Source organism: Pseudophryne corroboree, chromosome 3 (genome assembly GCF_028390025.1).
Source record: "Pseudophryne corroboree isolate aPseCor3 chromosome 3, aPseCor3.hap2, whole genome shotgun sequence".
NCBI classification, from domain to species: Eukaryota; Metazoa; Chordata; class Amphibia; order Anura; family Myobatrachidae; genus Pseudophryne; species Pseudophryne corroboree.
The window spans coordinates 289,467,947-289,490,328 of record NC_086446.1 but is presented as its reverse complement, the minus strand read 5'-3'; the positions used below and the strand labels follow the sequence as shown (position 1 = coordinate 289,490,328).

Below are 22,382 nucleotides of genomic sequence, written 5' to 3'. Positions count from 1 at the left end.
GTTTTGAGTATTAAATCATAGAGAGAAAAAAAAGACTCTTTTTGGGGGCACTCTTTAGAACAATGTAATATTCGAAGGATAAGAATTAAAATGTAACTTTTATTGATGCTGAAATGCAGGTATATCCTATCTTACATCATAAAAAAACAAAATCATCAGGATAAATGGGAACAGTTATAAATTGAATACTTATATTATCGGGTTCAAAGTATAGAATTATCACCTGGTATCCAATAATATGTGAGAATAAACATGCATTGATAAAGATCACTGATGATTCAAAACGGTCACTGAGAAACCCTAACCGGGCCAGTCTCTTTCCTAACCCCACTCACTGATTTGTGTTTAGATGAACAGCACTTAAATCTAGGTTAAGATGTCGAAGCATCTATCTAGAAGAGTTCTAGAAGAGAACTTAAGTCTCCTTAAATATTATGCAGAAGAAAATAAAATTGGTGAATCTGCTTTCAACGTTAGGCACAGAGCAACACTTGGTATTCCCAGCAGGTCTCCCATCCAGGTACTGACCAAGCTCAACACTGCTTAGCTTCCAAGATCAGATGGTATTGGGCGTTAACAGTGTGGTATGGTAGTAGATAAATACATGGATACACCGAGGAGTAACTCTGGGATCACTGATGAGATTATCAGCTGCACTTGAAAAAATAACAGTGTACCCAGCTCTGAGGTGCCAGATGTTACCTATGGTTAGGTCCCGCTGAATAGTAGTCAGGAATACGATCCGCCAGTAGAAGGAGTTGGGTCAGCTGTGGAGACTGAATACTACAGTGTGGTGGCCCCGAAGACACATTTTGCCCAAAGTACTTGAACACTTTCTTAAAAGTCAGAGAATAGCCAAATTAAGCTGCAAAACCTTAAAAGTGAAGGAGGCCCAGGCGCTCCAGATCTTAAAACATATTGTCTAGCACAGGGCTGGCCAAACCGGTCCTCGAGATCTACCAACAGTTCATGTTTTCCAGGCCTCCTGGAGATCTGTAGAATTGTCAATTAGGAATGAATGCAGCACATCTTAATTAGTAATGACTACACCTGTGCACCAGCTAGGTGGTCTGGAAAATATGTACTGTTGGTAGATCTCGATGACTGGTTTGGCCAGCCCTGGTCTAGCAGTATTTTTCTGATACATCTGGGACTGGCTGTTAGACAATGAAACTTAAATAGACAGAGCTTTACATAGAGCCATTTTTTTCCGTTACTCACCTGGGGCTCTTCTTCAGTCCAAATCTTCTCAAATCCTGAAGAGTATATTACAAAACCTACTTTTCATGATACATATCAAGCCTGGTTGGACATTAGCAAAAGGTGCTGCAAGAATCCTTAAGATTTACAATTGTCTTCCCTATGGGCAAACCCATCTTGCCCCCCTCAGTTCATTACCCACACTATCGCCTTTGGAGAGATAAAGGACTTAACCTTTACTTTAAAGTATTTGATCCAGGGGCAAAATATATTCCTTCGCAGACCTTCAGTAACAATATCTGCTTCCCAGACATCACTTCTGTATGTACCTCCAGGTGCGACATTTCCTATCCACTGGTAACTCCCCTTCTTTAAATACAGGAGATCTCCCTAATGATTTTGTCAAACTATGTACATTTCTTAAACATAACCTTTATAAATTAAATATCTATATACACTCCTTATCCCGTCTTACTCTGACCCACAATGGAAACTCCTTTTCACAAAATGGCAATCGGATATCCCTCATCTAACGGAATTGTCCGAGCTCTTGCTTCTTTATAACAACTCTTTAAAATTCCTACAGTCTGCAAACTTACAAGAGTTTCATCTACAGACACTCCATAGGGCTTATATTACCCGATGCAGTGTAGGTATATGGTTCCGACTGACTCAGGGTCATGTCGGAAATGTGGCATAGCTAATGCCATGTTTAAGAACCACTTAACTGACGATTTATTTTGCCAAAAACTGCTCCAAAATTATCAGGGTTTTTTATGAGTGAATCAGGTGAAGAATATGAATTTAACCCTATCCCAAATGATTTTAGTGAAAAGATTTTTTTTTCAAACATCGAAATATCGAGCGGGAACATCGTTACCATCGGAACATCGCGGCTTTCAGTTTGAAAGCCGGTACAGCCTCCAGGTATACAGGGTGGGTCTGGGGGTGGCTTGGGAGGGTTAATTTATACTCCCCAGCAGCTGCCATTGTCTGCAGCCGCTGGAGGTGGGGGATCCTGCTGTGCTGACCGATCAGTAGTGATCGGCAGCACGGCAATCAGTGGGGGAGAGTGCAGGGAGGCAGAGGGACCTTCCGGTCCCTCTGACAGCAGCAGCGGAGGGAAGTTTATCTTCCCTGCCGCTGCTAACACTCTCTATCTGACTGGTCGTATCCTGTGCGTCCAGGTCAGATAGAACACATGCAGGCATGGTCGCATCTGATGCGACCATGCCAGGCAAGTGGTTATGGGAATGCTGAAAACGCTTTTAGAACTGTTTAGCCACAGTTCTGAGTGATCTGGTAATTAGCCTGTCTACTTTGCTGCTTGAAGGGATTTGTGCAATATCTGATTAGTTTTATTATTTGTTTTATTGTGTGTTGTATGTTATACTATTAAAACGGAATTTTCACTATACACACTTTTCATCCTTGTTTGCATGATACTCACCTGAGAGTGACGGAAGTCTAGGAGATTACAAGGATCAGCAGGAGTGAATAGAAGTGCTAGTTAAGTCTATAAAACACCACTTTTCTTAAACTCCGCTCCATCACCAGTGTCCATGAAACAATGAGTACAGTTGTACCTGCTATCTCCCAAGAGTCATCTGCAGGTGTGTGCCTATATAACTCTGCAGTGTAAACATCAGCACACATTTCCAACACTGTGGCCTTACACAGCCCTAGTATGCTGGCCAGGAAGAGTGGGCTGTATCTCAGAAATGTACTCTGTGCCTGATTCAATATGGATCGCTACTGAGGCTTAAGGTGGGTACACACTAATAGATATATCTGCAGATCAATTGATCTGCAGATATATCTATGAACGGATCGGGCAGTGTGTTGAGCATACACACTGCCCGATCCGTCGGGGACTGACGTCATGAACTGGGCGGGCGTGTATGCACGCCCACCCAGTTCATATGTCAATCACCGCCGGCCGCCGCAGCATGTGTACGGGCGGTCGGACGACCGCCCCGTACACACACAGCGACGCGCCAATATATCGGTAGATATATTGGCCGTCGGCTGTGCTGCGGGGCCGACGCGATACGTCTGTGAACGACGGAGTTCACAGACGTATCGGCCGTACACACTGGCCGACAGTCCCGCGATATATTGGCCGTTCAGGAGAACGGACGATATATCGACCAGTGTGTACGGGCCTTTAGATAGCGATGTTCACAAATCTGCTCTTGCTAAAATTTGCATGTGAAGAGCAGCCCAGAAAGGATAAAAGACGCTGACCAATGCATTCGCAAATCTGCATAGGCATTAGCAGAATTGCAGCATATGCAAAAAAAAAGGACACCATCGACATTTACTGCTGACCCTAGCATACTCAAATCAATGAGAATGCAGTCGCACCGGGCACCTTGTTTTTGAAGGCAGCGTTCGAGGATGATGTCAAATACACGCTCCGAAAATGGCCATGACGCGCCTGTGTTTACCCAAGCACTCCCCACAGACCCCATGTTACCACCCACAAACAGTCACCTCCTGTCAATCAAAATTCGTACTCTTTACAATTAGTCTGTATACGTAAGGCGATTGCATTTTCCATACGCAATGCATTTGCAGCCCATGCGCAGTCTGCCGATACTCGCTCACTGCATGCAGTCTCACATTTGCAACTGGTAATGAATCAGGCCCATTGTTCTGTGTGAAATCACACCAGATTTACGATCACTTTTTTTATGAAAGCAAGTTCTGCCCATTTTACTACCAAATCTGCATCAACCCTCACTAGGAATATCTTTTATTTTTTCATATTTTTCTGTGGTCTTGGATTCTACTACAGGTATTAGTTTTGATTGAAGTGTAGTTTTAAATGCGCATTATAATCCACCATTCACTTGTCACTATTTGTAAGCAGTGTAATGTATCTAAACATTGCTGTAATAATGCTGTTCCACCCTGCTGTCTATATTTACTAAGTATGCTTTTTAAATGCTAGGCAATCAAATTTGTATTGTTGTTTCCAACACGGACATCATATTACAGGCCCATAGCTATTTACACCTGCTATTTCTACTAAATAGGAAAGCCTATCAATCGTCTGGAACTCTCACAGCGGCTAATTGGAGCCCTTCTCTGTGACTCAGCAGCTCAGCATCGGCACATGCCTGCTCTGGAATAGTAGTAACATAGAGGCTGATGCTGACTTGGACATTTAAGCAGTTAACATAAATTGTCAAATCAAATCCGCATAAAAATAACATATTTGCGCATGTATGCTGAGTCAGAGCCATCTCTAGACGCACAAGGTTTACGTCAGTCATACATCCGATACACACCTAACCTGGTCAGAAGCAAAGCATCTTTTTTAACATTTGATTTGATAGCACAAAATACATTCACTATTAATATTTATTTAAATAAAAAAACTTCTAGAAGACAGCAGGTAACAATAAATGAATTCTGCATATCTGTATCTCCATGCTGGTCTGCCTCAGTGTCTGATTCAGATTTGTATGGTACTGCACAGCCGCAGGGAAACTACTGTGCAATACCGTATAATGAAAATGTAAATGCAGCAGGAGCATCTGTGATCTGATGGCTGCATCCAAAGACACATCCCCCGGCCAGTCTGCATAAGCCAAAACTTACTCAGACTGGCTGTCGGAAATGGGTTAGCTGGGTACAGGAAGTCTGGGTTCGACTAGGCAAAGTCTGGCTTCAAACGCCTACAGAATGGGGAGACAGCATGCCCCATATTGTAGAACAGTCCTGGTTCCCGTCCCTGCTCCGCCTCCCAATATCACAGCATATCAATTATGCTGTGGCTAAGGAGGACTGATAGCAATCATGCAGGACTCATACTGCACATGCACAGACCCACATACATCAGATTTGTACTAGAGATGTGCGCTTCATTTGTGGAGCTGAACCGAACCAAAATCTGGTCTGGATCTCTCGAAGAGATGTGATCTGAACCAAATCGAGTCCTGATTCGTATCTCCCTGCGGTTCAGAATTTCGATTTTAAATCCGAATTTCAGATTTTAGATTGCAAAAATGACCTGATTTTAACTGTTTATAGATTTTTAACAATTTTTATCAATGATTATTGACTTTTTTTTTTTTTTAACCAAAAACCATTTAAGAACTAAAACACTTGAGGGTGGTTTTGTCAAAACCAGATGATGAATCAGTACCAAAACACTGAGGTCCGCACACATCTCAATCAATTTGTACATACAGTAAATCATCGGGCTTGAGTACAAATCCAAATCAGGCCCCCAGATCGCAATTACTGCACTCAGACAGTGTTTACATGCACCTTTCTAAACCTATACAATCATAAGGAGGTGCAAGTACCAAATCTGCATATGGACAAACCCAACTCAGAATGAGACATGGGTGTATATTTACTAAAAGTCGATTTTGGTCGATGTTTAGTTAATATTGATCGATTTTGTGTTTAAGGGTCTAAATGACACATTTACCAACAGATGATTTTTGACATCTATTACTAATGTGGAATTTAGACCCTGAAATACAAAATCGATCAAACATTGTCCAAATATCGACCAAACAGCAACAAAATATCGACCCAGATCGAGCAAATATACCCCTAAATCCCACAGGTGAAAAGTGAGTGACTTTTAGTTACTGCAATAGTGCCATACTTAAGGGAATCAGAGCTTATGATTTGTCGTGTCATTGCACCATGTAGAACCAGCTAAGTGTGGGTATACTGTACAAAACAAAATAATTAGGGTGTGTGGTATACTAAACTGAATAATGAAGGGGGTGTGGTATACTAAACTGATTAATGAAGGGGGTGTGGTGTACTAAACTGATTAATGAAGGGTGTGTGGTGTACTAAACTGATTAATGAAGGGGGTGTGGTGTACTAAACTGATTAATGAAGGGGGTGTGGTGTACTAAACTGATTAATGAAGGGGGTGTGGTGTACTAAACTGATTAATGAAGGGGGTGTGGTGTACTAAACTGATTAATGAAGGGGGTGTGGTGTACTAAACTGATTAATGAAGGGGGTGTGGTGTACTAAACTGATTAATGAAGGGGGTGTGGTGTACTAAACTGATTAATGAAGGGGGTGTGGTGTACTAAACTGATTAATGAAGGGTGTGTGGTGTACTAAACTGATTAATGAAGGGGGTGTGGTGTACTAAACTGATTAATGAAGGGTGTGTGGTGTACTAAACTGATTAATGAAGGGGGTGTGGTGTACTAAACTGATTAATGAAGGGGGTGTGGTGTACTAAACTGATTAATGAAGGGGGTGTGGTATACTAAACTGAATAATGAAGGGGGTGTGGTATACTAAACTGACTAATGAAGGGGGTGTGGTGTACTAAACTGATACTCAGAATGTTGACATGTTCTGAATTCAGTGTCAGCACTGACATAATGTTGACATTGTAAATGTTGGCATGTTAACATTTCAATTTTGCATTGATTGTCATGTAACGCTAAACCTAATCCTAACTGTAACCCTGAAGTCATATGTAAATATTCTGGCTGCCAACATTTTTAAAACGTTAACATTATGTCAATATCGACACTGTGAATGTAGACATGTTGAATAAGAGTATTCTGTACATGTCTGCATCCTGAATGTCAACATTAAGACCATGCAGACATTCAGAATATTGGCTTTATAACTACACACCATGTGCAGCTGCCTATAAATACAGAAGAGAGATTGAGAATTGCATCAAATGTAGAACAAGACAAGCAACAGTAGCAGCCATGGCTGTAAAGAGCAATGGCGGGATTGGGTGATTGGGAAGACGTGGTCAACATGATCGCAAATGACGAGACTTTGTATATAGCACATTTGCAGATGCAAATCTATGCAAATTGTTATTATCAATCCTATTCTGGGTTGTATGGAACTCATTAAATCTTGTCTTTCTGGGAAACATGGCATTTCGGGGTTACAACAATGTGAGCGTACAGACCCACCCTTCCTTGTGGGAGTGTGATGTTAGTGTTGTAGGCATATAGCAAAAGTATATCCGCGTAAGGTATGTCCTTTTCTGGTGAATCTCTTGCACCTTGTATATGGCTGGTAAAAATGCTGTTACTAATGATGTTGGTTGCTGCGACTGCAGAAATGGACACCACGTATTTCCAATTGCAGATGCATGAACCCCCAAAGCCACAGTCACGTTACATGTTACTCAGAATCAGCCGCTATGTGTGCTTAGTAGGAGGCATTCTTTCCTCTGCACAGCCAATGCAGGCCTTGGTAATTAGTACCCTTCCTCCCCTTTGCTCAGCACCTCTGGTGGCAGCTGTATTAAGCCTTGTAGGGTAATAAAGTGTAGAAGTTGTCCAAAGCAACCCATCAGTCCCTGTCATTTCATAGGCTCTGCTAAACAACTGATGGAAGCTGATTAATTGCTTTGGGCAACTTCTCAACTTTGTTGGAAGTGGAGGGATACCGCACTGGTCGATATATTAGGTTAAGTAGGATATAATATCCAAAATTCAAATAACAAAAGAGAAAATTGGTTTCCTAAACAATGATATATATTGGTGGTGCACCCTGAGTCAGTATTATGCTGAACGAACAAAGAAAAGAAAGAAGACTCTTCGGTGGGTGCACTCTTAGAAATAGTCAAAGAAGACTGAAATATTGAAACGTTAAAACTGTTTATATTTTATTAATCAATTTAAAAGGGTGATAAATCAACTTTATTACTCGCCAAGGCTTAATACCAGATTACCTTTTCATGGGGACCTATGCAAGACACTGGAGCAGGGGCTTTCCCTCTCTTCAAATATGCCGCTGCAAAAATGCCTTTTCTACTCAAACTCTCTCTTATATCCTGTTATTGTATAAACCAGTATAAGGCTATTTCTGCTAATGATGCCCAACAGTACATCATTAGCCCACACCTTTAATACGGGAAGACCACAGTGCATTAATATGCCATACAGGGGCTGGTTGGCAACTTTTAGCCGGGGGGAAAAATGCAGTCAAGTGGCCCCAGCTTTTCTACCAGCCCTCCCTGCATATCTCCCTGCGGTCTCATTGAATCCTACCTGCATATAGTCCTGATTGCCACTCTGAAGCTGTCTCTCCGGATGGTGTCGTAATCCTGGCAGTCGGAATCTCGACAGTCAGAATGTTGACAGTGGCATCCCTATGTTTGGAATCCCGACAGATCCCAGTGAGTATTTTAACCCCTACCCCTAACTCACTGCTCCCACAGCATAATCTTAACCCACCACTCCCTCAACCTAGACCTAAACCCCATTGGCATTTCTATAATGGGTGCAGTGTGTGCGGTGCACACACTGAACCCATTTTTTTAATACTCACCCCTCTGCAGTCATGCGCTGGCATCACTGGCGCTGTTAAAACCCTGTGAAAATGGTGCAGCTGCCATTTTCATGGAGTTCTGTGCATGCACAGTAGAGAAATCACTGGGAAAATGACCGCCGCACCATTTTCCCAGAGATCTGCGCATGCGCAGTAGAGTGTGAGCCCTCAAGGGCTCAGACTCTACAGCACTCCTGAACAGGGGGCCCGTAAGGAGGAGGCAGCACATGGGCCTCCTCCTCTCTTAAAGCGCCCCTGCTAAACCCCCACCCTCAGCCTAACCCTAAGGCCCCTTCCACAGCCTATCCCTAACCCTCCCCCAGTGCATAACCCCCAGTATTTACCATTGGGATTCTGACCGTCAGGACGCTGCTGTCGGCATTCTGATTGTCAGGGTCCTAACCACATCCCCTGACTCTCATCACCACCTTCATAGTGCTCTCTCACTGCTAGTTCCTTACATATAACACTGAGGCAATTGCAGCACACGCTGACCTCCTCAGTTAATGCCCCCCACAGCACACACTGATCCCATCTCTTGCCCCCTAACAGCACTCACTGTCCATCTCAGTGCACTCACTGACCCTATCACAGCTCACATGCTGCCCTCACAGTACACACTAACCTCATCACTACCCCCCTCCCCTCCTTTATGGTCCACCTCAGCGAATTTCCCACTCCTTTCAATGTCAACCTCACAATTCTTCCCTCTCCTTTACTGTACACCTCACAGCATCCTCTGGTCCCATCAGCGTCAATCTCAAAGTGCTTCCTACATCCAATAACCACCTCACTCTCCCCAGCCCCTTTAAGACCCTCTCATAGCACTCCCCTCCCCCCGGCCCCTTCGGTCCCCCATCCCCACAGCACTCTCTCCCCGGCACTTTCAATATCTATCTCACAGCACTCCCAGTGACCCCTTCACAGCACTCACCCCCCTCCCATCAATTTCCACCATACTGTACCTTCAATATCCACCCCCCCAACACCTTCAGCACCTCCTTCAGCACGTTCAATGTCCACCTTTAGTACTCCTCAGCACCTACAGTGTCCACCTTTAGTACCCCCCAGCACATTCAATGTCCACCTTTAGTACCCCCCCAGCACATTCAATGTCCACCTTTAGTACCCCCCTCCCAGCACCTTTAATGCATACCCTCCAACTGTACCATTTTAGCAGGTACAGTACCGATTTTTGGCTCTCCAAACTTCCACTGAAAGAATAGGAAATGCCCTCTTTACCCATGGCCATGCCCCATTTTCGCATTTGAACCTATTTTTATGTGTAAAATGTTGGAGGGTATGTTAGTGTCCACCCCCCACACCTTGTCTGTACTCCCCCACAGCTCTCCCTCCAGCAGCGGCAGCAAAATTACCTTTGTTTGCTGATCATGAATGCTCATTGCTGCATTGAGCCTGAGGATCTGAGGGAAGCAGAGCTCGCCGGCTGCCCTTATTGTATATACAGTAGCACAGTGAGAGTGACCGCAGCAGCTGGCATTCAGCCTGCCTTCCCTCGGCCACTGTTCAGCCTGCCTTATGCCCCTAATTGTGGGCACACACCTCTGGTGTGTGCAAATGTACCTCTTCCCCAGATCAAGAAGTTGGGAGGTATGTATTACATTGGCCTCATATAAAATTTCATGACCAAATGTGTAATGAGGTAAAATATTGAGGTAGTGCTAGTGTTACTGCTAATAATTATTGTTTCAGAGAGGCTGTTTGAAGAGTGCTTATCATACTGGCAAGCACATCTGAGATAAGATGGTAGGTATAGTGGTGAAGGTGGATTTGTGTCGGTAGTACCTGGTTTCTCCAAAGATGTCGATGTCATCTTCCTCTGGATCTCACCTACTGACACCAGGCAGAAGGCTGGAGAAACCCCAAAGAACCCCCAAACATCACCACACGTTTGGACAGTGACTAAAGATTTATTTAACTGGAAGGTACTGGTTTCCGCTACGGATTTAACTGGGTTAAGGTGGTAATTCCAAGTTGATCGCAGCAGGAATTCTGTTAGCAATTGGGCAAAACCATGGGGGTAATTCCAAGTTGATCGCAGCAGGATTTTTGATAGCAATTGGGCAAAACCATGTGCACTGCAGGGGAGGCAGATATAACATGTGCAGAAAGAGTTAGATTTGGGTGGGTTATTTTATTTCTGTGCAGGGTACATACTGGCTGCTTTATTTTTACACTGCAATTTAGATTGCAGATTGAACTCACCACACCCAAATCTATCTCTCTCTGCACATGTTATATCTGCCTCCCCTGCAGTGCACATGGTTTTGCCCAATTGCTAACAAAAATCCTGCTGCGATCAACTTGGAATTACCCCCCATGTGCACTGCAGGGGAGGCAGATATAACATGTGCAGAGAGAGTTAGATTTGGGTGTGGTGTGTTCAATCTGCAATCTAATTTGCAGTGTAAAAATAAAGCAGCCAGTATTTACCCTGCACAGAAATAAAATAACCCACCCAAATCTAACTCTCTCTGCAAATGTTATATCTGCCACACCTGCAGTGCACATGGGCCCTCATTCCGAGTCGTTCGCTCTGTATTTTTCATCGCATCGCAGTGAAATTCCGCTTAGTGCGCATGCGCAATATTCGCACTGCGACTGCGCCAAGTATCTTTGCTATGAAGAAAGTATTTTTACTCACGGCTTTTTCATCGCTCCGGCGATCGTAATGTGATTGACAGGAAATGGGTGTTACTGGGCGGAAACACGGCGTTTTATGGGCGTGTGGCTGAAAACGCTACCGTTTCCGGAAAAAACGCAGGAGTGGCCGGAGAAACGGGGGAGTGGTTGGGCGAACGCTGGGTGTGTTTGTGACGTCAAACCAGGAACGACAAGCACTGAACTGATCGCACAGGCAGAGTAAGTCTGGAGCTACTCTAAAACTGCTAAGTAGTTTGTGATCGCAATATTGCGAATACATCGGTCGCAATTTTAAGATGCTAAGATACACTCCCAGTAGGCGGCGGCTTAGCGTGTGTAACTCTGCTAAATTCGCCTTGCGACCGATCAACTTGGAATGAGGGCCATGGTTTTGCCCAACTGCTAAAAAATTTCCTGCTGCGATCAACTTGGAATTACCCCCATGGTTTTTCCCAACTGCTAAAAAATTTCCTGCTGCGATCAACTTGGAATTACCCACTAAGTTTTGTGTTGATTTCAAAGGGTTAACTTGTTCAAAGGATGCTTATCACTTGGAAGGAGGTGCAATACATAACAAACAAAAATTTTAAATTTAAATGCAGTTTACCCGTTTAGGTATAAAGGTACTGTAGTGTAAACCCCTTACACTGTTCACAAAGTGGCTCACCAAACACTATGGAAGAATTGTTCCAAACAATGGGGTAGATGTATTAACCTGGAGAAGGCATAAGGAAGTGATAAACCAGTGATAAAGCAGTGTTAAGTGCAAGGTGATAATGCATCAGCCAATCAGCTCCTAACTGTTAATTTACATATGGGAGCTGATTGGCTGGTGTGTTTATCACCTTGCATTTATCACTGGTTTATCACTTCCTTATGCCTTCTCCAGGTTAATACATCTGCCCCAATGTTCCTTAATGTCCACTGGGTGGCGCTTAAAGCTGTCACTAAAGCTCAGTCTATTCACTTGAGGTAATCTTTCTAAATATGTGTTCCTCGAAATCACATCTGTTGCCTAGAGGATAGTGGCTGTTCCTTTATCAGGTCTCAAGCAAGATAACGCAGTATTTAAAGCAAAGTCAGAAACAGTGGGGGTCATTCCGAGTTGTTCGCTCGCTAGCAGTGTTTAGCAGCCGTGCAAACGCATAGTCGCCGACCACTGCAGAGCACCTGCAAAAACATTTTGTGCAAAATAAGACCAGCACTGTAGTTACTCTTCGTGTGCATTAATTCTAACGTTGGATGGTTGGCTTTTGACGTCACACACCCGCCCATCATTCGCCCAGCCACACCTGCGTTTTCCCTGGCACGCCTGCGTTTTTCTAAGCACTCCCTGAAAACGGTCAGTTGACACCCAGAAACGCCCCTTTCCTGTCAATCTTTTTGCGGCCGCCAGTGCAAATGAAAACGTTGCTAGAACCTGTGCAAAACCACAAAATTCTTTGTACCCGTACGTCAAGCGTGCGCGTTGCGGTGCCTACGCATGCGCAGAAATGCTGATTTTTAGCCTGATCACTGTGCTGCGAACAACGGCAGCTAGCGATCAACTCGGAATGACCCCCAGTGAGCAGTGCAGTGTAGCTTCCTAGTCATCAGCAGTGTAGCTTCTTAGTCATCAATCAAGCATGCAGCATAGAGTTTAGTTCTACTGCAGTCAGTAGCATGCAAGTGGCACAGTTTAGATCTGATACAGTAAATAGCAGGCGAATAATATTAAAAGTAAGAGAAAGCTGGCAGAAGCAATTCAATTTCTCACCCTCTGTTATCGAGCAGACTGTTATGTTCGGTAGCACTCAGGAGTCTCTCTTGCAGCCCGATGGGGCTAGTTATGTGGGGCTCTCTGGCTTTGTAACCTTAGCTGGGTCCTCGGCCTCTGGAAGGACTACAACCCAGCATAGGCGTTTATATAATGGGTGCAATGTGTGCGGTCCAGGGGGGGCCCGCACACACTGGGGTAAATTTACTAAGATAGGACTTATATTTAAGATGGGATGTTGCCCATAGCAACCAATCAGATTCTACTTCTCATTTATCTATCACCTTCTAGAAGATAATACCTGGAATCTGATTGGTTGCTATGGGCAACATCCCATCTTATATAGAACTTCCATCTTAGTAAATTTACCCCACTGCACCCATATATTATACTTACCACTCTCGCAGCAGTGGCACTCCAGTGGTGGCATAAGCAGCAGCCATTTTCGAGGGATTTGCGCATGCGCACTGGAGTTGTTCCCGGGAACAAGGTGCGGGCACCATGTTCCCGGAGACATGCACATGCACAGTAGACTCTGGCATTATGCCAGAGTCTACTTCCTGCCGAAGAGGAGGGGGCCCGCGATGGAGGCTGCACACGGGTCACCTCCTCTCTTAAAACGCCCTGCGTCCCAGGTAGCTGTCTGGTAATTTTTAGTCACTGGCTAACTGATAGTATTGTGACTGGCTAGCTGGTCTCTTGGTGGTAGGTTGGTCAGGGTTCAGTCTCTCGCTGGCTGGCACATAACAGGGTTAAGGAGGACATTTACTATGCAGTGATAAGAGCGGAGAAGTGAGCCAGTGGAGACAGAGGCGGAACTACCGGCAGGGCAAGCAGTGCGTTGTACTGGGGCCCGCCTCTGTCCAGGGGCCCAAGCATGTAATGAGTCAAACTGACTCATTACATGCCGCTGTGCGCTGCGGGCAACCGCTGCCCGCAGCGCACAGCCGCCCACAGAGGAGAAGAGCAGCGGCACGGACAGGGGAAGGAGGAGGACGGAGGTGAAGGAGGGAGCCGCAGCAGCGCTTTGTTACTGGTGGAGGCGCTGCTGCTGCTGCCCCTCTGCTTCACTATAGGCTGTCTTCCGAGAACAGCCTATAGTGAAGCAGGGGGGCAGCAGCAGCAGCGCCTCCACCAATAACACAGCGCTGCTGCGGCTCCCTCCTCCACCTCGTCTACTGCCCGGGAATCGTCAAGCTGCACGAGGAGCCTGAGCCAGCGGAGAGGGTAAGTATAATTCTACTTTCTTTCTTTCTCTTTCTTTCTTTCTTTCTTTCTTTCTTTCTTTCTTTCTTTCTTTCTTTCTTTCTTTCTTTCTTTATTTGTTGGGACTGCCTGCCGGCTGCCGCTATGTGTAAAATGGGGGACTACCTACCGCAATGTGTAAAAAGGGTGGACTGCCTGCCGCTATGTGTAAAAATGGGGGACTGCCTGCCGCAATGTGTAAAAATGGGGAATCTGCCTGCCGCAATGTGTAAAAATGGGGAATCTGCCTACCGCTATGTGTAAAAAGGGAGAATCTGCCTGCCGTAATGTGTAAAAATGGGGAATCTGCCTGCCGCAATGTGTAAAAACGGGGGACTGCCTGCCGCAACGTGTAAAAAGGGGGAATCTGCCTGCCGTAATGTGCAACAAGGGCACGCTGTCTGCCGTAATGTGTAACAAGGGCACGCTGTCTGCCGTAATGTGTAACAAGGGCACGCTGTCTGCCGTAATGTGTAACAAGGGCACGCTGTCTGCCGTAATGTGTAACAAGGGCACGCTGTCTGCCGCTATGTGTAAAAAGTGTACGTTGTCTGCCGTTATGTGTAAAAAGAGTACGCTGTCTGCCGTAATGTGTAAAAAGGGGACGCTGTCTGCCGTAATGTGTAAAAAGGGGGACGCTGTCTGCCGTTATGTGTAAAAAGTATACGCTGTCTGCCGCAATGTTTAACAAGGGCACGCTGTCTGCCGTTATGTGTAAAAAGTGTACGCTGTCTGCCGTAATGTGTAAAAAGTGCACGCTGTCTGCCGCTATGTGTAACAAGGGCACGCTGTCTGCCGTTATGTGTAAAAATGGAACGCTGTCTGCCGTAATGTATAAAAAGGGGGACGCTGTCTGCCGTAGTGTGTAAAAAGGGGACGCTGTCTGCCGTAATGTGTAAAAAGAGGAATCTGTTCGCTGTAAGGTGTAAAAGGGTCTCTACCTGGTGTAGTGGTGCTACTGTGCGGCGTAATTTGAAGAATGGAGACTACTGTGCACCGTTTTAGGAATTGGTATTATTTTGTGGCCACACCCCTTCCCCGCGAAGCCACGCCACTATGTATTTTTGCGCGCGCCTACGGCGCGCACTGGCCCTGTTTTGCATGCAGGGGTGGGGCTCCGATGCCGTCTCTTGCACACAGTGCTAAAATGTCTAGTTACGGCACTGTTGCTAGGTATCCATTTCTCTGGCCCTGAGCAGGTCCCCCTCACCAGATCCTCTCAAGGGGTGAGGGGGTGGACTTGGATGGGATGGGGGGGGGGGGGGCAAAGCATTTTGTCGCACCTGGGCCCACCGCTTGCTAGTTCCGCCACTGAGTGGAGAAGTTGCCCCATCAACAGCTCTGTATCATTTTGTAGTATGCAAATTATAGATGTTACTTCAGTGCTGATTGATTGCCATGGGCAACTTCTCCACTGACTCACGTCTCTGCTCTTATCACTGCTTAGTAAATGTCCCCCTCACAAGTCTCTCTCTCACATGTAGCTGTCTGCTGCAGTAGATGACAATATCACGCCAGATAAGGGGTTAATAGTGACAGGTTGGACTGACTATGCTCTTTCCCGTGCAGTCTGCTCTCTCTTATTGCAGTTTTCCCCTCATAAATACAACCTTAATGCCCTCTGTACAATATACTTTGTGTGGGCATGAGTCTTTTACTAGTGGGGAATGTCTGGATGGTTCAAGTCTACGGTCACGTCTTTCCGGCAGCGCGACACCGCTCTCCTCATAGCCGCACACTCCACTGTCTGGCAGCCCACCTCACTCCAGCCTCCACTCGTCTCCCCAGGGCTCTCCTAGGCTGTCACCCTGCCTCCCAGTTTCCCACTCTCTAGGCTTCACCCAGCTGCAGGGTGTCAGGCGATAGCAAGACCTTTGATTTTCCATCCTGCAGTGCTGCGGCCACTGTCCTACTGGGTCCTAGTGTTCGCTGGGTTATGCCGCTCATGTCACAGGTGAAAGGGGGAAGTGGGGGGTCTATTAACCCCTGCAGTGTCAGTCTTGCTCCTAATGCTGGGAGCACAGGTTCCACACAAGGCTGGCTGGTGGGGTACCACAAATCCTGCACTAAGGAGTCCTTATACAGTAAGTGGAAACAAGCTGTGTGAAGGTTGTTATTCTGTATTTGCAGCTACACATAACGTTTGTTGTTATTTAAAAACCCAAAGGGTTTGGATATGTAAATGTAAATTAACCATGTAGCTCAATGGATGGGCTAGATAAATTCCTAATGGATAAGGATATACAGGGTTATGGCGGGTAAATCAGAGCCGGCCCTAACCAATATGATGCCCTAGGCAAGATTTTGGCTGGTGCCTCCTAGCACTCCTTTTCTAGCACCATCACCCCTCACCCATAGTAGTCCTCATTTTGGTGCTCCTACCCCCTATATTTTAAATAGGAACAGTGCGCACATTTGACGTACAGCCCAAAAAGGGGTGTGTTTTTGCTGGCAAGGGGCATGGCCACACAATAATACCCCCAATTCAAATTACGCTGCACAGTACTGCAACTTTATTCACATTTTATCATGTGATAGTGTTCCTTATTTACGTTACATCACACAGTAGTACCACTTTACCTTATAAACATTACTCCTCACAGTAGTGCCCCGTATTCACATTACATCCCTCTAAATTGCTCCTTATTCACATTACACCACACCATATTGCTCTTTATTCACATTAGACCACACAGTAGTGCCCTTTCTATACATAACACCACACAGTGGAGCATCTTATACACATAATGCCACACATTAGTAATGCATTTATACATATAATACCACACAGTATTGCCCGTTACACATATGACACACAGTATTAATGTTCTTATAAACATAATGCACCTTACACATTATGCCAACCTTTATTAATGCCCTTATACACATAATGTCCCTTACACATATGCCACACATTATGAATGCCCTTATACACGTAATGACACACCGAGTGCCCCTTACACATTTGCTGCACATTAATAATGCATTTATACACATGACACACATAATGCCCCTTACACATATGCCGAACACTACAGCACAACCAACCTACCCGCACACAGCACTCACACGGTCGCTAACACTGTGACCTCTGACTCTTCTTGGATACAGATGTGTCCTCATAAATCTTGCCTCAATGCGACATGCAGCAGGAGATGCCTGGCGTGAGTCAGCTGGCAATTCTGCTAATGTTGGGCGCCTTTTTTTTTATGAAAATGCACTTATTTGCATTACTATATGGTTAGGATGCACAAGCAGCTTCTGCTGATTAAAATTATATGCAGCATGCCTATATACTGTGTGCGACTGTGGCTGTATCTGCATACAAAATGTTACACACAGAATATAGGCATTCCACATATCATTTTAATCAGCAGAAGCTGCTGGTGCCCCTAGGCATACCAAATGCCCTAGGCAGTTGCCTAGTTTGCCTATGCCTAGGGCCGGCTCTGGGGTAAATCATGCAAAAAGAGATGAATAGACAAAACGGCTAAACATTCAGCACAGTTACAAGATTTAAAATATTACAGTGTAGGAGATCACTAACAGGTTGAACTCGATGGACAATTGTCATTTTTCAACCTCAGAAACTATGTTACTATATGTTACTATGATTAGGAAAAGCTAATTAGCACATTTCCTCTATGGAATGTAGTTTACATTCTTTCCTTAAAAAGCAAAATAAAAAATAAAATGGGGACGGAAGAATAAGTTCCCAGCAACAGAAATTCAGGCTTCCAATACTCTGCAAATTATTTGCACACACAAAAGGTCTCTTTCCAATAGATGAACTACAGTAGCATAATTGAAGAAGCAGGGAGCGCCAATAGTGCATTAAAAGAGTACAGGAATTTTATTTAAAAAGTCCAAATTGGTGACAAGTAAAACCCGTACCATAAAAGGCGGTCAAACCACCGCTCGTATAACCGGCATATAATTTACCCCACCGTGCGAACGGAATATTCTTAATTCCAAATCCAAACGTCAGACCACGCCCATACGCGTTTCGTCATTCGACTTCGTCAGTAGGCCTGGTCTTTTTTGTTCACAGCAGTTGTATCAATCCTCACAGTTGGGAGTCTGCATTTGCATCGCCTGTAGCATCGCTACAGGCGATGCAAATGCAGACTCCCAACTGTGAGGATTGATACAACTGCTGTGAACAAAAAAGACCAGGCCTACTGACGAAGTCGAATGACGAAACGCGTATGGGCGTGGTCTGACGTTTGGATTTGGAATTAAGAATATTCCGTTCGCACGGTGGGGTAAATTATATGCCGGTTATACGAGCGGTGGTTTGACCGCCTTTTATGGTACGGGTTTTACTTGTCACCAATTTGGACTTTTTAAATAAAATTCCTGTACTCTTTTAATGCACTATTGGCGCTCCCTGCTTCTTCAATTTTTTGGCAGGACTACCACCCGTCCGGGATCGGGTAACATTGGGGAGGCGACAGCTGGAAATCCCAGAAGTGCGTACTGACAAACTTCTTCCACCAAATAATATTGGCAGTCAGTGAATTTGAGGAACATTGCTCCTAGTTTATCTTTGGACTTGTAGTTCCACGGGACTTTCCATATATATTCATATCAAAAACAAAAAAAGCTTTTACCTTGTTATTTGCGCTCATACTATCTGTTCTTACAGTAGCATAATATTTGTAATACAAGTTACTGCATAGGCTGAAAAATAAAATGTACTTGGAACATAGTTTCCGTGGTTACTGATGTATAAGTGCTTAGTAATGTAAGATTTGTGTCAGATCTGCATCATTTTATTGAGTGTTCTGTATCTGTGCATATCACCGACATTCTAGGGCTTAATTTTGTTAGGTTCTCAAACTCAGGGTCCGATTCAGACCTAATCGCTGATGTGCGAATTCGCAAAGCAGCCGATTATCGAATGACTGCTCATGCTTATGCACCGTAATTCGCAGGCACGTAGCCAAACAACGACAGGATGGTGCGAAAATTTTGATTGCAAGGCGGGTAACTTCCTGTTTTCAGGGAGTGTCAGGAAAAACGCAGGCGTTCCCAAGCATTTTCAGGGCGGGTGTGTGACGTCAGCTTCGGCTCCGATCAGCCTGTTTGTATCGCACTGTAGGAGTAATTATTGGGCTACGCAAAGACTGCACAGACTGGAAAAATCATTTGATGGTGAGTGAGTTGCGAACGCATTTGCAGCTGTCCGGCGGAATTTTCACACTGCGTACACATGCATTTGCACGCTTGCACAGGGCGGGTTTTTACTCTCCCTGGGCAGCGACTACTTGATCGCATACCTCTGCAAATTTGCAGCACAGCGACCAGGTCTGAATTAGGCCCTCAGTCCTCAGGACCACAAACAGTTTATGGGCCTAATTCAGATCTGATCGCAGCAGCAAATTTGTTAGCTAATGGTCAAAACTATGTGCACTGCAGGTGGGGCAGATGTAACATGTGCAGAGAGGGGGTGGTTTATTTTGTTTCTGTGCAGGGTAAATACTGGCTGCTTTATTTTGACACTGCAATTTAGATTTAAGTTTGAACACACCCCACCCAAATCTAACTCTTTCTGCACATGTTATATCTTGCCCCCCCCCCCCCCCCCCCCCCCCAATCCTGCAGTGCACATGGTTTTGCCCATGGTTGGTTCCATATCGGAGGGGCTGAAGGGACCTTGTGACGTATTGAGGGGAGGAGCTACGTCACCAGGGGGAGGAGCTACGGGCGAACAGGGTACCCGAAAAGTACCCTCGCGGGCTCGCTTCGCTCGCCACGCTTCGGGCACGGTGGCTCGCTTCGCTCACCACCTAATTACTAAAGGTAATAGTTGGTGGCGTGGATAGTAGAGGAACTATCCCGCTGGCCTAGCTCCTCCCCCTTGCGTCGTAACTCCTCCCCCTTACGGAAAAGGTCCCTTAGCCCACTTGATTCTAGCATCTACCTTTTGCCCATTAGCTAACAATATAACACTTCCTGCTTCACCTCATTACCGAGGTCGAAGCAGGAAGGGACATCGACAAGCTGTAAGAACATCTTGTCTGCTGAAGCACTCCCCCCTCTGGTGATGCCCCCCTGAGCTCACAGCACATTTGCTCAGTGCTGATGCACTGTGTCTCCTTCCCGACCAGCTCCATTGCGCATGCGCGGGATCTCGCTACTTACACGAAATCCCCTGCACGGCCCGGAGCCAGCACCCACAACAGCCAAAGACAGCTCTGTCCTTACTGTGGTGAATGGGCATCGCCACCTGCAGCTATTGAAAATCGTCAGCTGCAGGCAGGGCCCGATTAAGCCTTGGGGGTGCCCGGGGCACTTAAGACAGGGGTGCCCTGGTGGAAGGTGGGTGGTGTATATTAGATTGTGCATACCTCCCAACATGTCCCATTCCAGAGGGGACAAATTGCTCTCTACCTGGACTTTCCACTTAATATATGATTGGTTTCACCTGTGTTGAACTATTTAATTGTTAAGAGAGGCATTTCAACACAGGTGATTGCAATCATAAATTAAGAAGGAAGTCCAGGAAGAGAGCATGTTGTCCCTCCTGGAATGGGTCATGGTGGGAGGTATGGATTGTGTACAGTATATTAAATTTAAACCAATGGTGTATTTCAGTTTTAAACTAATAGTTTAATAATGGCTGACTACTGTTCATAGCTCCACCTAATTGAAAGACAACTATTTTACAACATTTTCTTGTAGTGTAACAAAAACAACTTAACCTTAAAATACACGTAGAAAAATAAAATAATTTAGCTTGTAACATGCAAGAATAGCAGCAGCCCCTGTACTACTTACACATAGGGACTGGACTCAGGAGGACTCTGTGTGTGTCACTATCTCTAGACCCAAATGGTTTAGTTGCATAACAGTTTAGACAAGACCAAGATGCCCTAGCAAGGAAGAGGAGAAGCTGGAATCTCTGTGTCACTTACAGCTCTCTCCACCCTCCTATCTCTCCTCTGGTCGGAAAGCTCTGTTGGTAGCTCATGAAACAAGATATTCCTGTGTCTCTGCCTTCACTGCATGCTGTCCCACTCACATTCTGGCTGTTGGTTCTGCTGCTGCTTAAAAGGGAAAGCTAGTGATGTCAGTGTACTCCGGCCAGGGAGGCCTCTGACAAAGTGGGGCCTAGGGTACAGTATGCCCTGCACCCCCCCCCCCCCCCCTTAATCTGGCTATGGCTGCAAGTGTCGGAACGGTCAGCTTATACATTGCATCCTCATATCTGTCTGCTATCTTAGCATAGCGCCCCTGTCACTGTTCACACTCCGCCAGAGTCTTACATTGGGAGAAGCGGTATCAACACACATAACATGCGATAATACAGCTTCTCCCCATAACAAAGATTAATACATTGACCCCAGAAATACAAGTGTAATAATTAGCTCCACCTCTGGTACTTTTAAAATAAGCCAGTGAACTCAGCAGCTTCCTGGGAGACTAACCAACGCCACAAAAATGCCCAACAGGATCTACCCACACCATCGGGGCTGCAAACATGCGAATCAATACTGCCATACCATCCATAAACCACCAGATCCCATCCCGAACTTGGAAGTTAAGAGGGTTGGGCCTAGCAAGTAATAAAATGGGGGACCATTTATGAACCCTAGGTGCAGTAATATCACATGCAGCAATACCCCGATGATGATATGGGGCAACCTGTTTGGGATACAAGTGGAATAAGGATTAATCAACCAGGAGAAACATCCAGGATTAAACCAAGAAGAATTATGTACAACATGAAAATGAAAAACCAAGCTACACACCAAAAATAACTTAAATATAGGATAAATAATATCACTGCACTGTTCCATGAAACATTTAACTAGTAAATAAACAAATTATCTATCTATTTATCTATATTTATTTTTATCTGCACGTAATTTTAATCATCTTTTCATCATCTTCTTTCATCATCTTTCTCCATATCTACAACAGCCGTCCAAATAGCAAGTACATTTTGATTATAAATACCTCTGTGGAGAGTAAAAATAGTAACTCCACACAAGGGCTTACTAGACACTATGTTTCAGAAAAACAGAATGTATCTAGAACCTGTTTTGCTATAATCATGTTACGTAATACCAATATTATAAACTATTTTCAATAGGAGAAATAATATCACTGCACTGTTCCATGAAACATCTATATAGAAAATAAACAAAATATCATTTATCTATCTATTTTTATTTTTATCTGCACGTAATTTTAATCATCTTTTCAT

General features: G+C 44.9%; 2 pseudogenes; one reads left to right on the top strand and one right to left on the bottom strand.

Moving 5' to 3' along the window:
* Window positions 1–482: 482 nt before the first annotated feature.
* LOC134897440 (5S ribosomal RNA) lies at window positions 483–598 on the bottom strand (annotated as a pseudogene).
* Window positions 599–21,661: 21,063 nt separating this feature from the next.
* LOC134898171 (5S ribosomal RNA) lies at window positions 21,662–21,780 on the top strand (annotated as a pseudogene).
* Window positions 21,781–22,382: the final 602 nt, after the last annotated feature.